Source organism: Macaca mulatta, chromosome X (assembly GCF_049350105.2).
Source record: "Macaca mulatta isolate MMU2019108-1 chromosome X, T2T-MMU8v2.0, whole genome shotgun sequence".
NCBI classification, from domain to species: Eukaryota; Metazoa; Chordata; class Mammalia; order Primates; family Cercopithecidae; genus Macaca; species Macaca mulatta.
In genome coordinates, this window is record NC_133426.1 from 110879635 (window position 1) to 110897877 (window position 18243).

Consider the following 18243-nt stretch of genomic DNA (forward strand, 5'->3'; position numbering starts at 1 on the left):
GAGACGGGCAGATCACGAGGTCAGGAGATCGAGACCATCCTGGCTAACACGGTGAAACCCCGTCTCTACTAAAAAATAAAAAAAACTAGCCGGGTGAGGTGGCGAGCGCCTGTAGTCCCAGCTACTCGGGAGGCTGAGGCAGGAGAATGGCGTAAACTCGGGAGGCGGAGCTTGCAGTGAGCTGAGATCCGGCCACTGCACTCCAGCCCGGGCGACAGAGCGAGACTCCGTCTCAAAAAAATAAATAAATAAATAAATAAATAAATAAATAAATAAATAAATAAAAAAGAAAAGACTTCAACCCAGAATTTCACATCCAGCCAAACTAAGCTTCGTATGTGAAGGAGAAATAAAAGCCTTTACAGACAAGCAAATGCTGAGAGATTTTGTCACCATCAGGCCTGCCTTACAAGAGCTCCTGAAGAAAGCACTAAACATGGAAAGGAAAAACCAATAGCAGCCACTGCAAAAAACATGCCAAATTGTAAAGACCATGACGCTATGAAGAAACTGCATCAACTAACGGGCAAAATAACCAGCTAGCATCATAATGACAGGATAAAATTCACATATAACAATATTAACCTTGAATGTAAATGGGCTACATGCCCAAATTAAAAGACACACACTGGCAAATTGGATAAAGAGTCAAGACCCATCAGTATGCTGTATTCTGGAGACCCATCTAATGTGCAACGACACACATAGGCTCAAAATAAAGGGATGGAGGAAGATCTACCAAGCAAATGGAAAGCAAAAAAAGCAGGGGTTGCAATCCTAGTCTCTGATAAAACAGACCTTAAACAGTGGAGGTCCACTCCAGACCCTGTTTGCCTCAGTTGGAAATGCAGACATCACTGGCCTTCTGCGTCAATCTCGCTGGGAGTTGCAGACCAGAGCTGTTCCTATTCAGCCATCTTGCTGGAAATCAGAGTAACAAGATTTAATATTGTAGTTGCCTATGATGACAAGCCTTTGAGGAAGTCTCACTAATCATTTTGAGCCAATTATCTTGAGTTGTTTACAAAACGATCAAAAGAGACAAACAAGGCCATTACATAATGGTAAAGGGATCAATGCAACAAATATATCCTAAATATACATGCACCCAATACAGGAGCACCTAGACTCATAAAGCAAATTCTTAGAGACCTACAAAGAGATTTAGAGTCTGACACAATAATAGTGGGAGACTTTAACACCCCATTGTCAATATTAGACAGATCAACGAGACAGAAAATTAACAAGGATATCCAGGACTTGAACTCAGCTCTGGACCAAGCAGACCTAACAGACATCTACAGAACACTTCACCCCAAATCAACAGAATATACATTCTTCTCAGCACCGCATTGCATGTATTCTAAGATTGACCACATAATTGGAAGTAAAACACTCCTCAGCAAATGTAAAACAGCAGAAATCACAACAAACTGTCTCTCAGACCACAGTGCAATCAAATTATAAGTCAGGATTAAGAAACTCACTCAAAACTGCACAAATACATGGCAACTGAACAATCTGCTCCTGAATGACTACCAGGCAAATAACAAAATGAAGGCAGAAATAAAGATGTTCTTTGAAACCAATGAGAACAAAGACATAACGTATCAGAATCTCTGGGGCACTTTAAAGCAGTGTGTAGAGGGAAATTTATAGCACTAAATGCCTACAAGAGAAAGCAGGAAGATTAAAATCAACACCCTAATATCACAATTAAAAGAACTAGAGAAGCAAGAACAAACAAATTCAAAAGCTAGCAGAAGACAAGAAATAACTAAGATCAGAGCAGAACTGAAGGAGAGAGAGACACGAAAAACCCTTCAAAAACAATCAATGAACCCAGGAGCTGGTTTTTTGAAAAGATTAAACAGAATAGATAGACCACTAGCCAGACTAATAAAGAAGAAAAGAGAGAAGAATCAAATAGACACAATAAAAAATGATAAACGGCATATCACCACCGATCCCACAGAACTACAAACTACCATCAGAGAATACTATAAACACCTCGATGCAAATAAACTAGAAAATCTAGAAGAAATGGATGAATTCCTGCACATATACACCCTCCCAAGACCAAACCAGGAAGAAGTAGAATCTCTGAGTAGACCAATAACAGGTTCTGAAATTGAGGCAGTAATTAATAGCCTACCACCCAAAAAAAGTCCAGGACCAGACGGATTCACAGCCGAATTCTACCTGAAGTACAAAGAGGAGCTGGTACCATTCCTTCTGAAACTATTCTAAACAATAGAAAAAGAGGGAATCCTGCCTAACTCATTTTATGAGGCCAGCATCATCCTGATACCAAAACCTGGCAGAGACACAACAAAAAGAGAATTTCAGACCAATATCCCTGATGAACATCAATGTGAAAATCCTCAATAAAATACTGGCATACCGAAACCAGCGGCACATCAAAAAGCTTATCCACCACGAGCAACTCAGCTTCATCCCTGAGATGCAAGGCTGGTTCAACATATGCAAATCAATAAACATAATCAATCACATAAACAGAACAAATGACAAAAACCACGATTATCTCAACAGATGCAGAAAAGGCCTTCGACAAAATTCAACAGCCCTTCATGCTAAAAACTCTCAATAAACTAGGTATTGATGGAACGTATCTCAAAATAATAAGAGCTATTTATGACAAACCCACAGCCAATATCACACTGACTGGGCAAAAACTGGAAGCATTCCCTTTGAAAACCAGCACAAGACAAGGATGACCTCTTTAACCACGCCTATTCAACTTAGTATTGGAAGTTCTGGCTAGGGCAATCAGGCAAGAGAAAGAAATAAAGGGTATTCAATTAGGAAAAGAAGAAGTTAAATTGTCTCTGTTTGCAAATGACATGATTGTATATTTAGAAAGCTCCATCTCTCAGCCCAAAATCTCCTTAAGCTGATAAGAAACTTCTGCGAAGTCTCAGGATACAAAATCAATGTGCAAAAATCACAAGCATTCCTATACACCAATAACAGACAGAGAGCCAAATCATAAGTGAACTCCCATTCAATTCACAGATGCTACAAAGAAAATAAAATACCTAGGAATCCAAATTTCAAGGAATGTGAAGGACCTCTTCAAGGAGAACTACAAACCACTGCTCAACGAAATAAAAGAAGACACAAACAAATGGAAGAAGATTCCATGCTCATGGGTAGGAAGAATCAATATCGTGAAAATGACCACACTGACCAGAGTAATTCATAGATTCAATGCTATCCCCATCAAACTACCACTGACTTTCTTCACAGAAATGGAAAAAAACTACTTTAAAGTTCATATGGAACCAAAAAAGAGTCCACATAGCCAAGACAAACCTAAGCAAAAAGAACAAAGCTGGAGGCATCACGCTACCTGACTTCAAACTATACTACAAGGCTACAGTAACCAAAACAGCATGGTTCTGTACCAAAACAGAAAGATAGACCAATGGAACAGAACGGAGGCCTCAGAAATAACACCACACATCTACAACCATCTGATCTTTGACAAACCTGACAAAAACAAGAAATGGGGAAAGGATTCCCTATTTAATAAATGGTGTTAGGAAAACTGGCTAGCCACATGCAGAAAGCGGAAGGTGGAATCTTTCCTTACGCCTTATATAAAAATTAACTCAAGGTGGATTAAAGACTTAAACGTGAGACCTAAAACCATGAAAACCCTAGAAGAAAACCTAGGCAATACCATTCAGGGCGTAGGGATGGGCAAAGACTTCATGACTAAAACACCAAAAGTAGTGGCAACAAAGGCCAAAATAGACAAATAGGATCTAATTAAACTAAAGAGCTACCACACAGCAAAAGAAACTATCAGCAGTGAACAGGCAACCTACAGAATGGGAGAAAATTTTTGCAATCTATCCATCTGACAAAGAGTTAATATCGAGAATCTACAAAGAACTTAAATTTACAAGAAAAAATCGAACAACTCCGCCAAAAAATGGGCAAAGGATACGAACAGACATTTCTCAAAAGAAGACATTTATGTAGCCAACAAACTTATGAAGAAATGCTCATCATCACTGGTCATTAGAGCAATGCAAATCAAAACTACAATGAGATACCATCTCATGCCAGTTAGAATGGCGATCATTAAAAAGTCAGGAAACAACAGGTGCTGGAGAGGATGTGGAGGAATAGGAATGCTTTTACACTGTTGGTGGGAGTGTAAATTAGTGCAACCACTGTGGAAGACAGTGTGGTGATTCCTCAAGGATCTAGAAGAAGGAATAACATTTGACCCAGCAATCCCATTACTGGGTATATACCCAAAGGATAATAAATCATTCTACTATAAAGACACATGCACATGTATGTTTACTGCAGCACTATCCACAATAGCAAAGTCTTGGAACCAACCCAAATGCCCATCAATGACAGACTGGATAAAGAAAATGTGGCATATATACATCATGGAATACTATGTAGCCATAAAAAGGATGAGTTCATGCCCTTTGCAGGGACATGGATGAAACTGGAAACCATCATTCTCAGCAAAGTAACACAAGAAGAAAAAAACCAAACACCACATGTTCTCACTCATAAATAGGAGTTGAACAATGACAACACATGGACACAGGGAGGGGAACATCACACGCTAGGGCCTGTCAGGGGGTTGGGGGCTGGGGGAGGGACAGCATTAGGAGAAATACCTAATGCAAATGATGAGTTGATGGGTGCAGCAAACCAACATGTCACATGTATACCTATGTAACAAACCTGCACGTTGTGTACATGTACCCCAGAACTTAAAGTATAATAACAAAAAAAGAAAAAAAAATCTTGTTACTCACTGAATAGTTGGCCAATGTTAATATTATTACTACTTTTTACTTACAAAAAACTCCACACACTTCTGTTAGTTTTAATCAAGATGTTCAGTTAAAAAATAAATAGTTCAAGATCTTACTTTAAAAGGAGGCACAATTATCTATGGATTTTTCATTTATCCACAGCAATTTCATTTAGCATAATGGATAAATTCTCTTTCCATTTTCTCCTCTACTGTCCACTCTGAAGTCTCTGGGATCAAAGCACCCCTCATCAGCAGCAAAGCAAAATGCTTTGTGTACCAGCCTGTTTCTTCTCTACTGACTATTTGCCTTCCTTGCTCCTTTTACTTCAATCCTTTTATGTTAACCAAGCTCTCCACCTCTGTTTGAATTACTATTGCTTCATAATAAACCAATCCAAATTTAGTGGCATTAAACAATCATTTTACTTTGTTCTAGGATTCTGTGGTTTAAGAATTGAGACATCATGGAACAGAGACAGCTTGTTTCTACTTCATGATGTCTGGGGCCTCAGCTGGGAAAACCAGAAGGCTGGAGGCCATAATCATTTAGGAGTTTTCATTTATAGGCTACTGGTAAATGTTGGCTATTAGCTGGAACCTCAGCTAGGGCTGTTGATCAGAGGACCTATAGGTGGCCTTACCATAGGCCTGGGCCTTCTAACAGTACGGCAGCCTCAGGGTAATCAGACTTTGTACACGGCAGCTCAGGGCTGTAAAGGTGAATGTCACTGCACATGAGCCAGAAGCTACACTGCCTCTTATAACCTAGCCTCAGAAGTCACAGTCTCACTGCCCCCTATTCTATTGGTTAATATAATCAAAGTCTGCCCAGATTGAAAGGAGAGGAGATATTTGACCCTACTTCTCAATGGAAGGTTGGCAAGGTCACATTACAGAAGAGAGTATGGGATGAGAGGTACTATGGTGGCCATCTCTGAAAAATATAATCTGCCACTTTCTCCCATGTACTTCTCATGCTTAAGTATACTTTGATCTGATTTTTTAGGGAAAAACCACCTCGGAGACTAATACTTTAACTGAGGCTCATGGTAACCAGAGGGCTCGGCACAGTGGCTCATGCCTGTAATCCCAGCACTTTGGGAGGCCAAGGTGGAAGGATCACTTGAGGTCAGGAGTTCGAGACCAGTCTGGCCAAGATGGCAAAACCCCATCTTCACTAAAAATACAAAAATTAGCTGGGCGTAGTGGCGCACATCTGTAGTCCCAGCTACTTGGGAGGCTGAGGCAGGAGGATCACCTGAACCCAGGAGGCGGAGGCTGCAGTAAGCCAAGATCGCACCACTGCACTCTAGTCTGGGTGACAGAGCAAGACTCCATCTCAAAAAGAAAAAGAAAAAGATAACCAAATGCTTTCACCCACATCCAGCCCCAAGCTTTCCTGTTCAGCATAGCTGACTATTTATCTACTATAAATGGCCAGGAAATCTGGCCTCCAATAAGCTGTTGGACTCAGCACTGATCACTCTGGAGGAAAAAAAGTAGCCACTGACATGTGGCAACTGGCCTGGCACTCGAAGCTGGGCCTTGGTGTTCTCCCGATGCACATAACAATTTCTAAACTGCCACTATCAGACAAGGCCACTATGTGACCACAGTGACCAAGAAAAAAGCAAGACCACCTCGTAATTGTATCTGAAGAAACAAAACATGAACTTTGACCAGGCCATAAAAATAACCAAACACTCTGCTATCCTGGGTAACAGTGACTGTTGCTACTTTACCAATTAGCCTCCTTCTGGATAAGATTCATTAAGATACCAAATCATAGAATTATTCCCATTTCCTAACAGAGTCCAATCCAGGGCAAAGCCTCACTTATTTAAATCTTGCCCAAATTCACCTAACACAGATTCAAATCCCATAATAAGTCCTTGCTGACACCCTCCAACAGAGAAGCACCACAGCACCCATGGTGTGTACTCTCCCTCCATGTAATACACTGAGCAATCAACCCAACCTGTTCAACCACAGGTGTGTTCCTGGTGGTCTTGGGCTAGAGGGCACTGACAACTCCTCTAAGGACCCTGCATAATAAAACTCATTTCTAGCAGAGGTCACTTCCCATCCCCTGAATTCTAGCTTTCAGTCAGACTTTCGATTTGGCTCTTTTACACTGCAGTTTTGGCAGACAATTATATAAACTCCTTAGACTGCCAGAAGCTATTAAATTGCCCCTAAAGTTTTATATATGTGTGTATACACACACACACACACACACACACACACACACGTCTTAAATATATGTGTATATGAGATCTGGTCCCCCAGGTTTCCTCCTTATCACCTTATCAAGTACAGAAAGGTTATTCCAATAACAGTGGCAACAGCTGCCCTGTCCCCAGCATGGTCACAGGACCTAAAGGAAATATGGCTTCACACACACAGAGTGCTTAAGCCTCTGCTTTGGGAAAAGCAATAGGTAGGCACAGGACATCTCAGTTGCAGATCCCAGATTCACAATCCTATTTCTGCCACCTCCTCCTCCTCCTCCTCCTCCTAGTGTATTCTTCATTTTTATCCCAATCTTATTTTGCAAAGAAAAAACGTGACAATATCATTACCCTTTTCCTCCTTTCCTTTATAGTTCTCATTTGCTTGATGCAAGGACTCTTACCCTCAGAAAAACCGTTCCAAAGAAAACACTGACCTCCATAACCTAGTAGTTCAGTGCCAGACCAGAATCCCCACCCAACTTCAGGTCAGAGACACATACTGATTTAAAGTTTAGTTTAAGGAATCAGCTGTAGCACACAGAAAATATGGACTGGAAACAATCCCATCTGAACTTGAATTCTGGAGTAATCGTGTTTGCTGCTTTGACACTCTTGACCCAAAATTCTCCTTCACAACCATCTGTAAACTCTCAGGGTCCCTGAGATACTGCATGTTCATGCAACAAAATTAAATCATTACTACTCAGGCATCACTTAGGAAATGGAGCTGCAGAGTTCAAACTTACATAGGTTTGTTTTATCTCCTCACATTTCACGAAAAATAACACTGCCTGTAAGACTAGGTGTGGATTTAGACAGAGATGAGGACTAGTGTGGAGGGGCAGGGTAAGTGCACAAGCATGAAGTGAGAGGCTCACCAATCACGTGGAAAATCTGAATAATTTTCAGGAGTCATATGTGGTTGTCTTGCTGACTCCTTTGGAATATGGATATGATAGAGAACAGATTTTTCTTTTTTTTTTTTTTTTTTTTTTTTTGAGATGGCGATCCATTCTTGTAGCCCAGGCTGGAGTGCAATGGCACGATCTCGGCTCACTGCAACCACCTCCGCCTCCCAGGTTCAAGTGATTCTCCTGCCTCAGCCTCCCAAGTAGCTGGGACTACAGGCGCGCACCACCACACCCAGCTAATTTTTGCATTTTCAGTAGAGACGGGGTTTTGCCATATTGGCCAGGATGGTCTCGATCTCCTGACCTTGTGATCTGCCTGCCTTGGCCTCTCAAAGTGCTGGGATTACAGGCGTGAGCCACCACCCCCAGCCTAGGAACAGATTTCTGAAACATCCAAGGCACTGGCCATCCTAGCACCTTGCTGGCCCCTACAAACACTCACAATAGACTCAGGCCAGTTTGTATGGACTTTTTGGTTGTCTTTTTATGTGTGTCTGAGTGTTTGGTTTGGGGTTTCACTTATTTTGTTTTGTAACTGGCCTAGCAAGATTTGGGATGAAGCATTGACTAGAGTCTAGAATGATCAGTGAAATTTCTGAAAATGTGTCCTAGCCTTTTTCAGGGTCATGGAAGGGGGTTTGAACAGGAGGTATAACTGTGGACTGCCACCCTACAGGAGTCTGTTTAGGGCCAACTCCTAAAGGAAGGCTTCAAATTAATCTGTAACACAATGAGATTTCTGATTCTGTGTTCTAGAGTAAATAAAATGATTACAGTCACACCTTGCAAAGCAACAGGAATATATTCTGAGAAATGCATCGTTAGGCAATTTCATTGTGAGAACATCATAGACAGTACTTACACAAACCTAGAGTGTGTGTGTGTATATATACATATTTTTTTCTCATATGAAAAACAAAATGTCCCAGTACCAATAATGAACATCAATCATTACCCCAACTGATCTGCAAGGCCAGTATCAAGTGCTGTATGTCAGGTTTCTATATATGCTCCATTATAATCTCATGGGACTACCATCATATATGTGGTCCATCGTTGACCAAAATGCCACTATGCAATGAATGACTGTATTTCTTCTAAAGGGAGGGTTTTATTGGTGGGGGGGAACTACCTACCAATTCTGACTTCTTACACTAATCTTTCTCTGTCAATTAGCTTGTCACATTGTCTTTTTAATTTTTAACCTCAAATATAATTTATTACCAGAAATTAGGAACACTTCATTTTTTGTTGTTGACATAGTGGAGGTGTGAATTCCACTGTAAACAACTACTTGAATATATAAAAACCAGCAAGGGATTTGAATAGAAAACAGCTACTTTGTGTTTTTAACCAATTTATGGTATAAGTCACTGTGACAACTACAATGGAGAAAAACAATTCGCTTTGTTTAGTTCAGGAAGATGATCTTTGCTCGACCATTCAAAACACACAAGCAACAAAAACACATCCATTTTATTAAAGACTTAAATATATGACCTGAGACCATAACACTACAAGAAGGAAACCTAGGGAAGAAACTACAGGACACTGGTGGGCGATGAATTTGGGGGTTTGACCCCAAAAGCTCAAATAACAAAAGCAAAACTAGACAAATGAGATTATATCAAACTACAATGCTTCTGCACAGCAAAGAAAACAATTAACAGAGTGGAGAGACAGCCTACAGATTGGGAGAAAATATTTGCAAGCCCTACTTCTAATAAGAGGTTAATGTCCAAAATATATAAGGAACTCAAACAACTCAATAGCAAAAAGACAAATAACCTGATTAACAAATGGACAAAGGACCTGAATAGACGTTTCTCAAATGAAGACACACAAATGGCCAACAGGCATAAGAAAAAATGCTCAACATCACTAATTGCTAGTGACATGCAAATTAAAATCACAGTGATATATTACCTCACACCTTTCGGAATGGCTATTATCAACAAGATGAAAGATAACAGGCCAGGATATGGAGAAAAGGCAACCCTATACATTATTGGTGGGAATATAAATTAGTACAGCCATTATGGAAAACTGCATGGAGGTTCCTCAAAAAATTAAAAATAGAATTACCATATGATCCAGCAATCCCACTTCTGAGTATATATACAAAGAATTTGAAATCAGTATGTCGAAGAGATATCTGCACTCTCATGTTCATTGCAGGATTTATCACAATAGCCAAGTTATGGGATCATCCTAAGTATCCATCAGTGGATGAACAGATAAAGCAAATGTGCTATACATACACAATGGAATACTATTCAATCTTCAAAAATCAGGAAAATCTGTCCATTGATGAGCCTGGAGGATATTATGCTAAGTGAAATAAGCCAGGCACAGAAAGACAAATACTTCATGTTCTCACTTGTATGTGGAATCTAAAACAATGGAACCCACAGAAGCAGGTAATAGAATAGTGGTGATAATTCAAAATTTCATATTGCAACATAGCTAAGAGTACATTTCAAATGTTAACACCACAAAAAAACTATTAAGTTCCATGTTGAGTCATTTTTGTGTAAAAAAAGATAAATATTTTAGGTGATGAATATGTTATTTAGCTTGATTTAATCATTCTACACTGTACACATATAATACCACTTTGAACTCCATAAATGTATACAATTTGTTAATATACAATAAAATTATACAAATATAAAAATAAAAAGATTTTCTAAGCAGTGTCAAGTAAGTCAATTTTATTTCATATCTACTGTGTCTGAATTCAGACATGCCTGACCTTTAGGAGTGTGCCTAGCCTTCCCTATGGGAGATTTTTCTTTTTTTCTTTTTTTGAGACAGAGTCTCGCTCTGTCGCCCAGGCTGGCAAGCAGTGGCGCAATCTTGGCTCACTGCAACCTATGCCTCCCGAGTTCTAAGGGATTCCAGGAGATATTCTTTCAGATTTATTGTCAGTTCCGTTTGGACCTATAGTTCTCCAAGTATGGCCCCATGTCCAGGAGTATCAGCATCTCCTGGGAACTAGTTAGAAATGTAAATTCAGGGGTCCACTCCTGACCAACTGTAGGGGCAACTCTGTGGATGGGACCTAGCAATCTTTATTTTAAGAAACCCTCCATCTGATTCTGATTCACAGGAAAGTTTGGGAGCCACTGACTTAGACTGCTATACTGTTGTTTATCTGGTAAACAAAGAGGCTGCTTTTCTTGTTCAGAAGCTTTAAAATATTGCTTAGGATTTCTGCTGGGTGCACAATTCCCTGCTGTGAACCGAGTTTGCTAGAAAACCAAATAACTGGCACCTCCACTGTAGTCCTACCCAGAGCTTGCAGGCTTTGCACTCACGTAAGACTGATTCTTCCAGAGGGGCCTGGAAGTGCCAATGTGATGGGCAAATGCTCTTACCAGAAATAAACTAGCTGTGGGAGCCGGGTGCAGTGGCTCATGCCTGTAATCCCAGTACTTTGGGAGGCCGAGGCAGGCGGATCACTTGAGGTCAGAAGTTCAAGGCCAACGTGGCCAACATGGTGAAACCTCGGCTCTACTATAAATATAAAAATTAGCCAGGAGTGGTGGCGGGCACCTCTAACCCCAGCAACCCGGGAGGCTGAGGCAGAAGAATCGCTTGAACCCGGTAGGCGGAGGTTGCAGTGAGCCGAGATCACGCCACTGCATTCCAGTCTGGGCGACAGAAGTAGAGAGACTCCTTATCAAAAAAAAAAAAAAAAGAAAGAAAAAGAAAAGAAAAGAAAAAGGAAAGAAAAGAAAAAGAAACTAGTTTTGGGCCTTAAATGCTACTCAGTTCTCCAGTTCACCTCAACAGGGAGGGAAGGTGCCTGGAGGAAAATCGCACTTCGTTTTTGCCCTGCTTATTTTGTCTTCAAAATATATGATAAATCACCACATCAAAGAGCCGTCCCAGATCTAAACTCCCAGGTGAGTTCGGTGGCACCCAGTAGGTTTTCACAACACAGGATCTCTGCCTCCTTGTATTGTAATAGCCTGTCTCCAAATGCAGATAGCAACCCGCAGGCTGTAAATGTCGAGGGAAAAGCCTAATTCCTTTCCTCATCCGGAGCCTCTAGTGCAGTACCCAGCACAGAGCAGGTACTTGGTATTTTGGTAAGGGAATCAATCAACGCATCAATAGCGGAATCTGAAACCAGCGACCCAGATCTTTCCATAAAATCATCCTGCCGAGATGGGATTCAGATGTATTGGTGCCCTGTAGACAACACGTTTTCGCCCTGATTTTATCCTCCATTCATCTGTCCGCCCCCCCCCCAGAGACCCCGCCTGTCCCCAGCCAAAAATAGTAAGATTCACACATCTCAGTGTCAACACACACAACACAGTTGACACGCCCCTTAATCCTACAGCTACGCAATCAATTCTCGCCGCCGGGTCCGTCCTCTTGTCAGTTCCTCCGACTCCTCATCCCCTCGCAACTTCCGATCCCCTATCACTTCCATTCCCGTTTGCCTGCTCGGCTGGAAGCAAGATGTGTCTACGCCTTCAGCCCATAAGAAGTGCTACAAACCTCCGCCTCGCTCGCTTTCATGACGGCGACCCACGGCCCCTGTCCTGTGGCCTCGGAGAGCAGCGGCAGTCGCAGTGACCGGACCCTCGCCCATCCACCGCCCTCCCTGAAGCGACGCACAACGGAGCTCCCACAATCCTCTTTGCTTCCGCTCTCGCCATCCGCCCTGCGCTCAGCCGCCCCCCTCTTCGCCCCCTCCCCGCCCCGCCCCGCCTCGACATTAACCCCTTTGCGGCCACGTCCGTTGGCTGGTCTGTTTGGGAGAGCCAGGCGACTAATCTCGTAAAGAGACCAAAAAGACACATGTAAAAAGACCTAAAAGACTTAGTCATCTGTTGGAACATTTCCCCAGTTTGTTTTTAAGTTGGCTTGCAAGCTTATCAATCATTATTAAACAGGAGCTTAACTTACTTAGGTGAACAGTTCACGATGACGCCTTCAAGCTGCTAGACCAACCCAAACTCCGAATTTGCAGTTTCTGACCTTTCACCTTGAACCTGTGCCCTTTCTACCCTCCATTCTCCATCTCCTTTTGGTTCTTGTCTGACTCTTTAACTGAGTATGTAAAGAGCACAGACTTTGAAACCTGAGTTCCCGCGTTCGAATTCCCACTGTACCACTATCTAACCATGGCATCTTGGGCAAGTGATTCAAGCATGCTATTCCTTGGCTTTCTCATCTGTAGAATGGGTATAATAATAGTACTTAGCTCCAGAGTTGCAGTTAAAATATTAAAATTTCACATGTGAGGAACACCTAGAACATTGCCTGTCATGGAGTTAAGCAGTATATTGAAATATAAATTATGATTGAATTTGTTCTCACCTAAGACCTCTGGCTAATAAATAATAAATGATAATAATCACTTCACCTGGGATAGAGGGGATTGCCCTGTTCTCTCCAGGCTAAGGCAGTAATACCTGATTCTAGGGACTGCTGATATGGAAATTACTACCACTCTGGTTGGAGTCAGAAGAGTATATTAAAGAGTCTCTTTGTACTGTCCTAAAATAAGCAAAACCCAACATTGCAGTTCCATGGACCATGCACTATGATAAGTGCTTTAAACCCATTTTGTTGTTATTGCTTCATCCTCACAATAACCCTTTGCTGGTTGTTAAGTGTATTACCCTTTCCTGTTCTCTTTGTCTGCTTAAAGCAGCTGAGAAAACTCAGATTAGTCACATTGCATATAAATCAATAACTTGCCCACGGTCACAGAGCTAATAACAAATAGAGCCAAGACTTAAACCCAGATACATTCAGATGTGTCCTAGTATCTCTCAAATATCACCGAGAAAAAAAGCCACCATAAATTCTTTTCAAGTGCTCTCTCTCCCCCGATTCCCCACCCCAAGAGTTGCTCAATGCCCATACAGGAAGACTAGGTTCACTTCAGAAGCAGCAGGGCAGACCCCAGTAAGGCAAAGATCTCTCCCTTGAAGGCTGGCAGCCAAAGAGGTGACTATACTAGGAATTGGCATAAACAGCTCACTCATTGCCCTCCACTGTGCCACACAGGCCCTGTTACTGCCTATAGTACTGAAAACTACTGGGGATAAAGGTATAGGGCCTTCACTTCATCCCACCATTCTGTAAAGCTTGGATATTAACGAAGATCTTGCTTATTTTAGGACAGTACAATGAGACTCTTTAACATACTCATCTGACTCCACCTAGAGTGGTAGTAGTAATTTCCATATCAGCAGTCCCTAGAGTCAGGAATTACTGCCTCAGCCTGGAGAGAACAGGGCCATCCCCTCTGTCCCAGGTTAAAACAGAATAGGAATTCCCTCTGTTCCTTCAGAGTGTATGGTACTCAGGATGTTGTTATTCTTGCTCCACACCCACCCACTCTCACTTCCCAACTTATCATCAGGTGGTCCACAGTAGTTTTTTCAGGGGAAGGATTGGTGATGGTGAAGGGACTGAAGGAGAAGGTAAATCGCCAGGTTTGCTGAAGGTAAATGAAGTACTGCTTTGTCCCTACCTCTGTACCTCTTTTGTAGCTCCCTGACCTTATTTCTCATTTGGCATTTCAGAACCCATCACTCCACACCTAGGAAACCCTCTTGGGTTTGAATTGCAGGCAAATCATCTTGTCTTTTATTTTCTCCCCCGACACCCAACAGTAGCATACATGTCTGGACTTGGCCAAATTTAAAAACAAAAATAACAGAGGTAGGATTGAAAAACTTTTTACTTAATTTTCTCCATTATTTCTAGCTGTCAAACTATTAGAAAATGTCAGTGTAAGGGGTAGAGCTGTGAGAAGTCGAGTTCCAGAGGCCAGGAAAGAGAAAAATCCTGATGCAAAGCAAAAGTGTTGGCAGAGGAAAGACAAACTGACAAGAGTGTCTCTAGGGTCGGTAGAAATAAACAAATGGTGGAAATTGGTGAGTGAGTCTCATACACAAAGAAACCTTTCCCTTTCAGCTCCTTTCACCCTACACACCATATCCCCATTCCAGAGACTTCCACTGCCTTAAATTCTCCTAACCAACCCAGTTCTTTCCTTGCTGGGCATCTTGCCCTAATGGCAGAATTCACCACCAGCTGCTACTGCTAAGCAAACTGGGTAGTTGAGGGGAGAGGATGTTCGTAAACCCAATGTTAGAAAGGGAGATGTGTTCCTAGCATCCCTAGTTGTACTCGTAGCATATTTTTAGAAGCAGTGTTCTACGTACATAATTTAAGTGTTCAGGTTCTGCAGTGCTTCCTTCAGTATGTTTCAGTTATTTGTTTCTTAAGAACTGTTCTGGGATCCTAACATATATATGACAGTGTTTCTATGCCATAGTGTTTTACACAGCTGGTGACCAGTTCAGGCCCCCTTTACAAGGCAGATAGATCCATCCCCCAGCTGCTGTGGGTATTAGCTGATAAATACAGCTGCTTCCTTCTCTGCAGAATTGCACTCTGCAGAAGAGGTTCATTGCCTGGGAGATTGCTGTTTAATACCCCCAACCCCTACACACACAACCCTGCAGCCAAAAGCAATGACTGACTGATGATGGGGGTACAAGGTACCTTGCCTCAAGGTTGACCAATTCTATGGTGCAAATCCTACTCCAGAGCTCCTCCTGGGATTAGGCTAGAGCTCGTTTCCAGTGAGTTTAGGTTTTTTCCCTCAGCCATATCCTGCTTCTCTCACTCCCCTGCTGCTGAGAGCACTCGCTCTAAATCACTTGCACAAGAATCATGCCCCACCTCTGGCTCTGCTTCTAGGGAACCCTAATACTCATGCTCAGCTCATGTTTGTCAGAGGATTATGTAAAGAAGTCCCTCTGTAGACCCGCTGTTGTAGGCAGAGCCATCATACCCATCTCTGGGGAAGTCAGGAGTGAGTTAAGATGTAACTGGATAAGACCCCTCAAGTCAAACTTGAACATCTGTCCTAACTCAGATTAAAATGAGATCTGCCCTATTCCTGAAATCTACTGTCTTGGTGACACCAGCAGACTACATTCTATCAAATTAGAAATGAAGATTGTTTGTGCTTCATTGTGGAAAAATGTTTTTATTAAAAATAGTTATGTGGCATTTGTTAAAATTTTAGTTAGGTCACAATTATTTTGTGATAGATACTGCTATAATAGCATGAATCTTAAATTTATCAGCTGTTGGTTGCTATATGTCTGTTGAGTGTAAACTCTGTGTTATCAGAGATGATCAAAGAATGAGCCCAAGGTTAGATACCTGATAAGGATGCTCCGATTAGTCTAGAAGTGTTAAAAAAAAAAAAAAGAAACAACAATAGACCAGATTACCAGCTTGCAAATAATAAAACATATCCTAATTTAATAATTCTTCTATGATTCAGAAGACATACTGAATCATCTTTACAAACCTCAATCATAATATTGTAAAAGTGTACAAGTACTAGTTAAGAGTAATGTTCAGATTGAAAAAAAAGTTCAGGTTGAAAATGACCAGATTGTTAAAATATATATTTGCAAGGAGGAAAATTTCAAAACATCTAGCATCTCCTCCAAAATATATATCCTATTATTTACATAGTACATAATGTATAGTCACTGATTCTAATCTCACTTGACTAAGTCCATTCCTCTAGCTACAATAAAAGAACCAAGATAATAATTTTCTTTGGGATTACCTAGTTCTGAACATATTTTAATACATTCCTTTTGCTATGACCTCTTGTTGGTTCCTTTTATTATTTTTATTTACATATATTATATATCATAATTTATTTTAATTCCTTTCTTGCTGTATGGAAGCAAATATATGATCATCTTCCTCTCCAAAAAATCAGATTATGGAGGGTCTTTTAAGTGGTTACTTTTGGCAGCTAAAACAAACATTTTATTAAGAAAATATCATTAAACTAAAAATTCATACTGATCTGAGAAATGTTGGTTGTTTCTGAAAAGCCCTTTCTACGTTAGTCAAATAAATTATAATATTTATAAGTCTCATGGAATGTTTTAGTTGTGTACAAGATTTTCATTAAAGCATAGGAAAGAATATCATAGCTACTTGCTTAACACACATATACATCAAAGAGGAGATATGACTTTCCTAACTTATCTGTAACAATGGTTAAACAAAGGTTTGGTAAGAGCAATTAAAGAATGGTGAATTACCCCATTCATTAAAATTTTTAAAGTACTTAAAATTAGACTGGATAGAATTTTACAGGGGAGCAATATATCATATTTTTTTTAAAAAAAGAAGAAGAAAGAGGCTGGGCGCAGTGGCTCACCCCTATACAATTTGGGAGGCTGAGGCGGGCAGATCACGAGGTTAGGAGTTTGAGACAAGTCTGATCAACATGGTGAAACCCCATCTCTACTAAGAATACAAAAATTAGCCAGGCGTGGTGGTGCACACCTGTAATCCCAGCTACTCAGGAGGCTGAGGCAAGAGAGTCGCTTGAACCCAGGAGGTGGAGGTTGCAGGTTGCAGTGAGCCAAGATCGTGGCACTGCACTCCAGCCTGGGCAACAGAGCAGACAGAGCATGACTCTGTCTCAAAAAACAAACAAAAAAAAAAAAAGAGAAAAGAAAAGAAGAAGAAAATTATACGAGGACAAATGTAAAAATGTTATAATCGTCCCCCTGGCTGTTATTTCTCAAAATTTTTTTTGCCATCAACCCTTAAGGGTGTGAACAAAAGTTCTCTGAAAAAGAATTTGGAGGAAAGACACTTTATTTCACTGAACAGTTTGCAAACAGGTTTAAGATGAAGGTGTGTTCCAGACAACAAAAAGAGTGTTTAGGTTTAATTGCAAAAGTTCCCACCCAAGTTCCCAATCACATCCATTTATGCAAATGAAGGATAAAACTTGCTTAGTTCTGATTGGTGGAAGCAGCTGAGCCCCAGTTGGTTGATATGGCTGAACTCTGATTGGTTGATACAGCTGAGTTCTAAAAGTCCCAAAGTTAAAAAGGTGGAGGTTTTTGGGAACTCAGAGTGGGTGTATGACCTCTAGTCAGCAAATGGCTGTTTGGCTCTCTATTTTAAATTTAGGCCATTAGCATTTCGGGATTCATCTTGAAGGATTGGTTCTTTCAGGTTCACATTTGTTCACAAGGGTTTCTATGATTGTATATGATTGATATGACACCATTTATTATCAAAAACGTTTTCTAAGTCCATCATGTATCTTTCAGAATTCACCAGTTTCACCACAGAAACGATCCACAATTTCAGTGTTACAACGTTTCGTCTAAATTGCCCATCTTTTGCTGGCCTACTCTTCTAAAAGCCCAGGCCAAATGTCACTCACTGTAAAGCCCTCACT

General features: G+C 41.0%; 1 protein-coding gene across 3 annotated transcripts in view; it reads right to left on the reverse strand.

Annotated features, from left to right (window-relative positions):
- SLC25A53 (solute carrier family 25 member 53) overlaps window positions 1-12606 on the reverse strand; it is a 56639-nt gene extending 44033 nt beyond the window's left edge. For all 3 annotated transcript variants that reach the window (XR_013413034.1, XR_001442067.3, XM_015127918.3), the window contains exon 1: window positions 12477-12606. The gene's annotated coding sequence lies outside the window, so the exon portion shown is untranslated. The remainder of the gene's footprint in view (window positions 1-12476) is intronic.
- Window positions 12607-18243: the final 5637 nt, after the last annotated feature.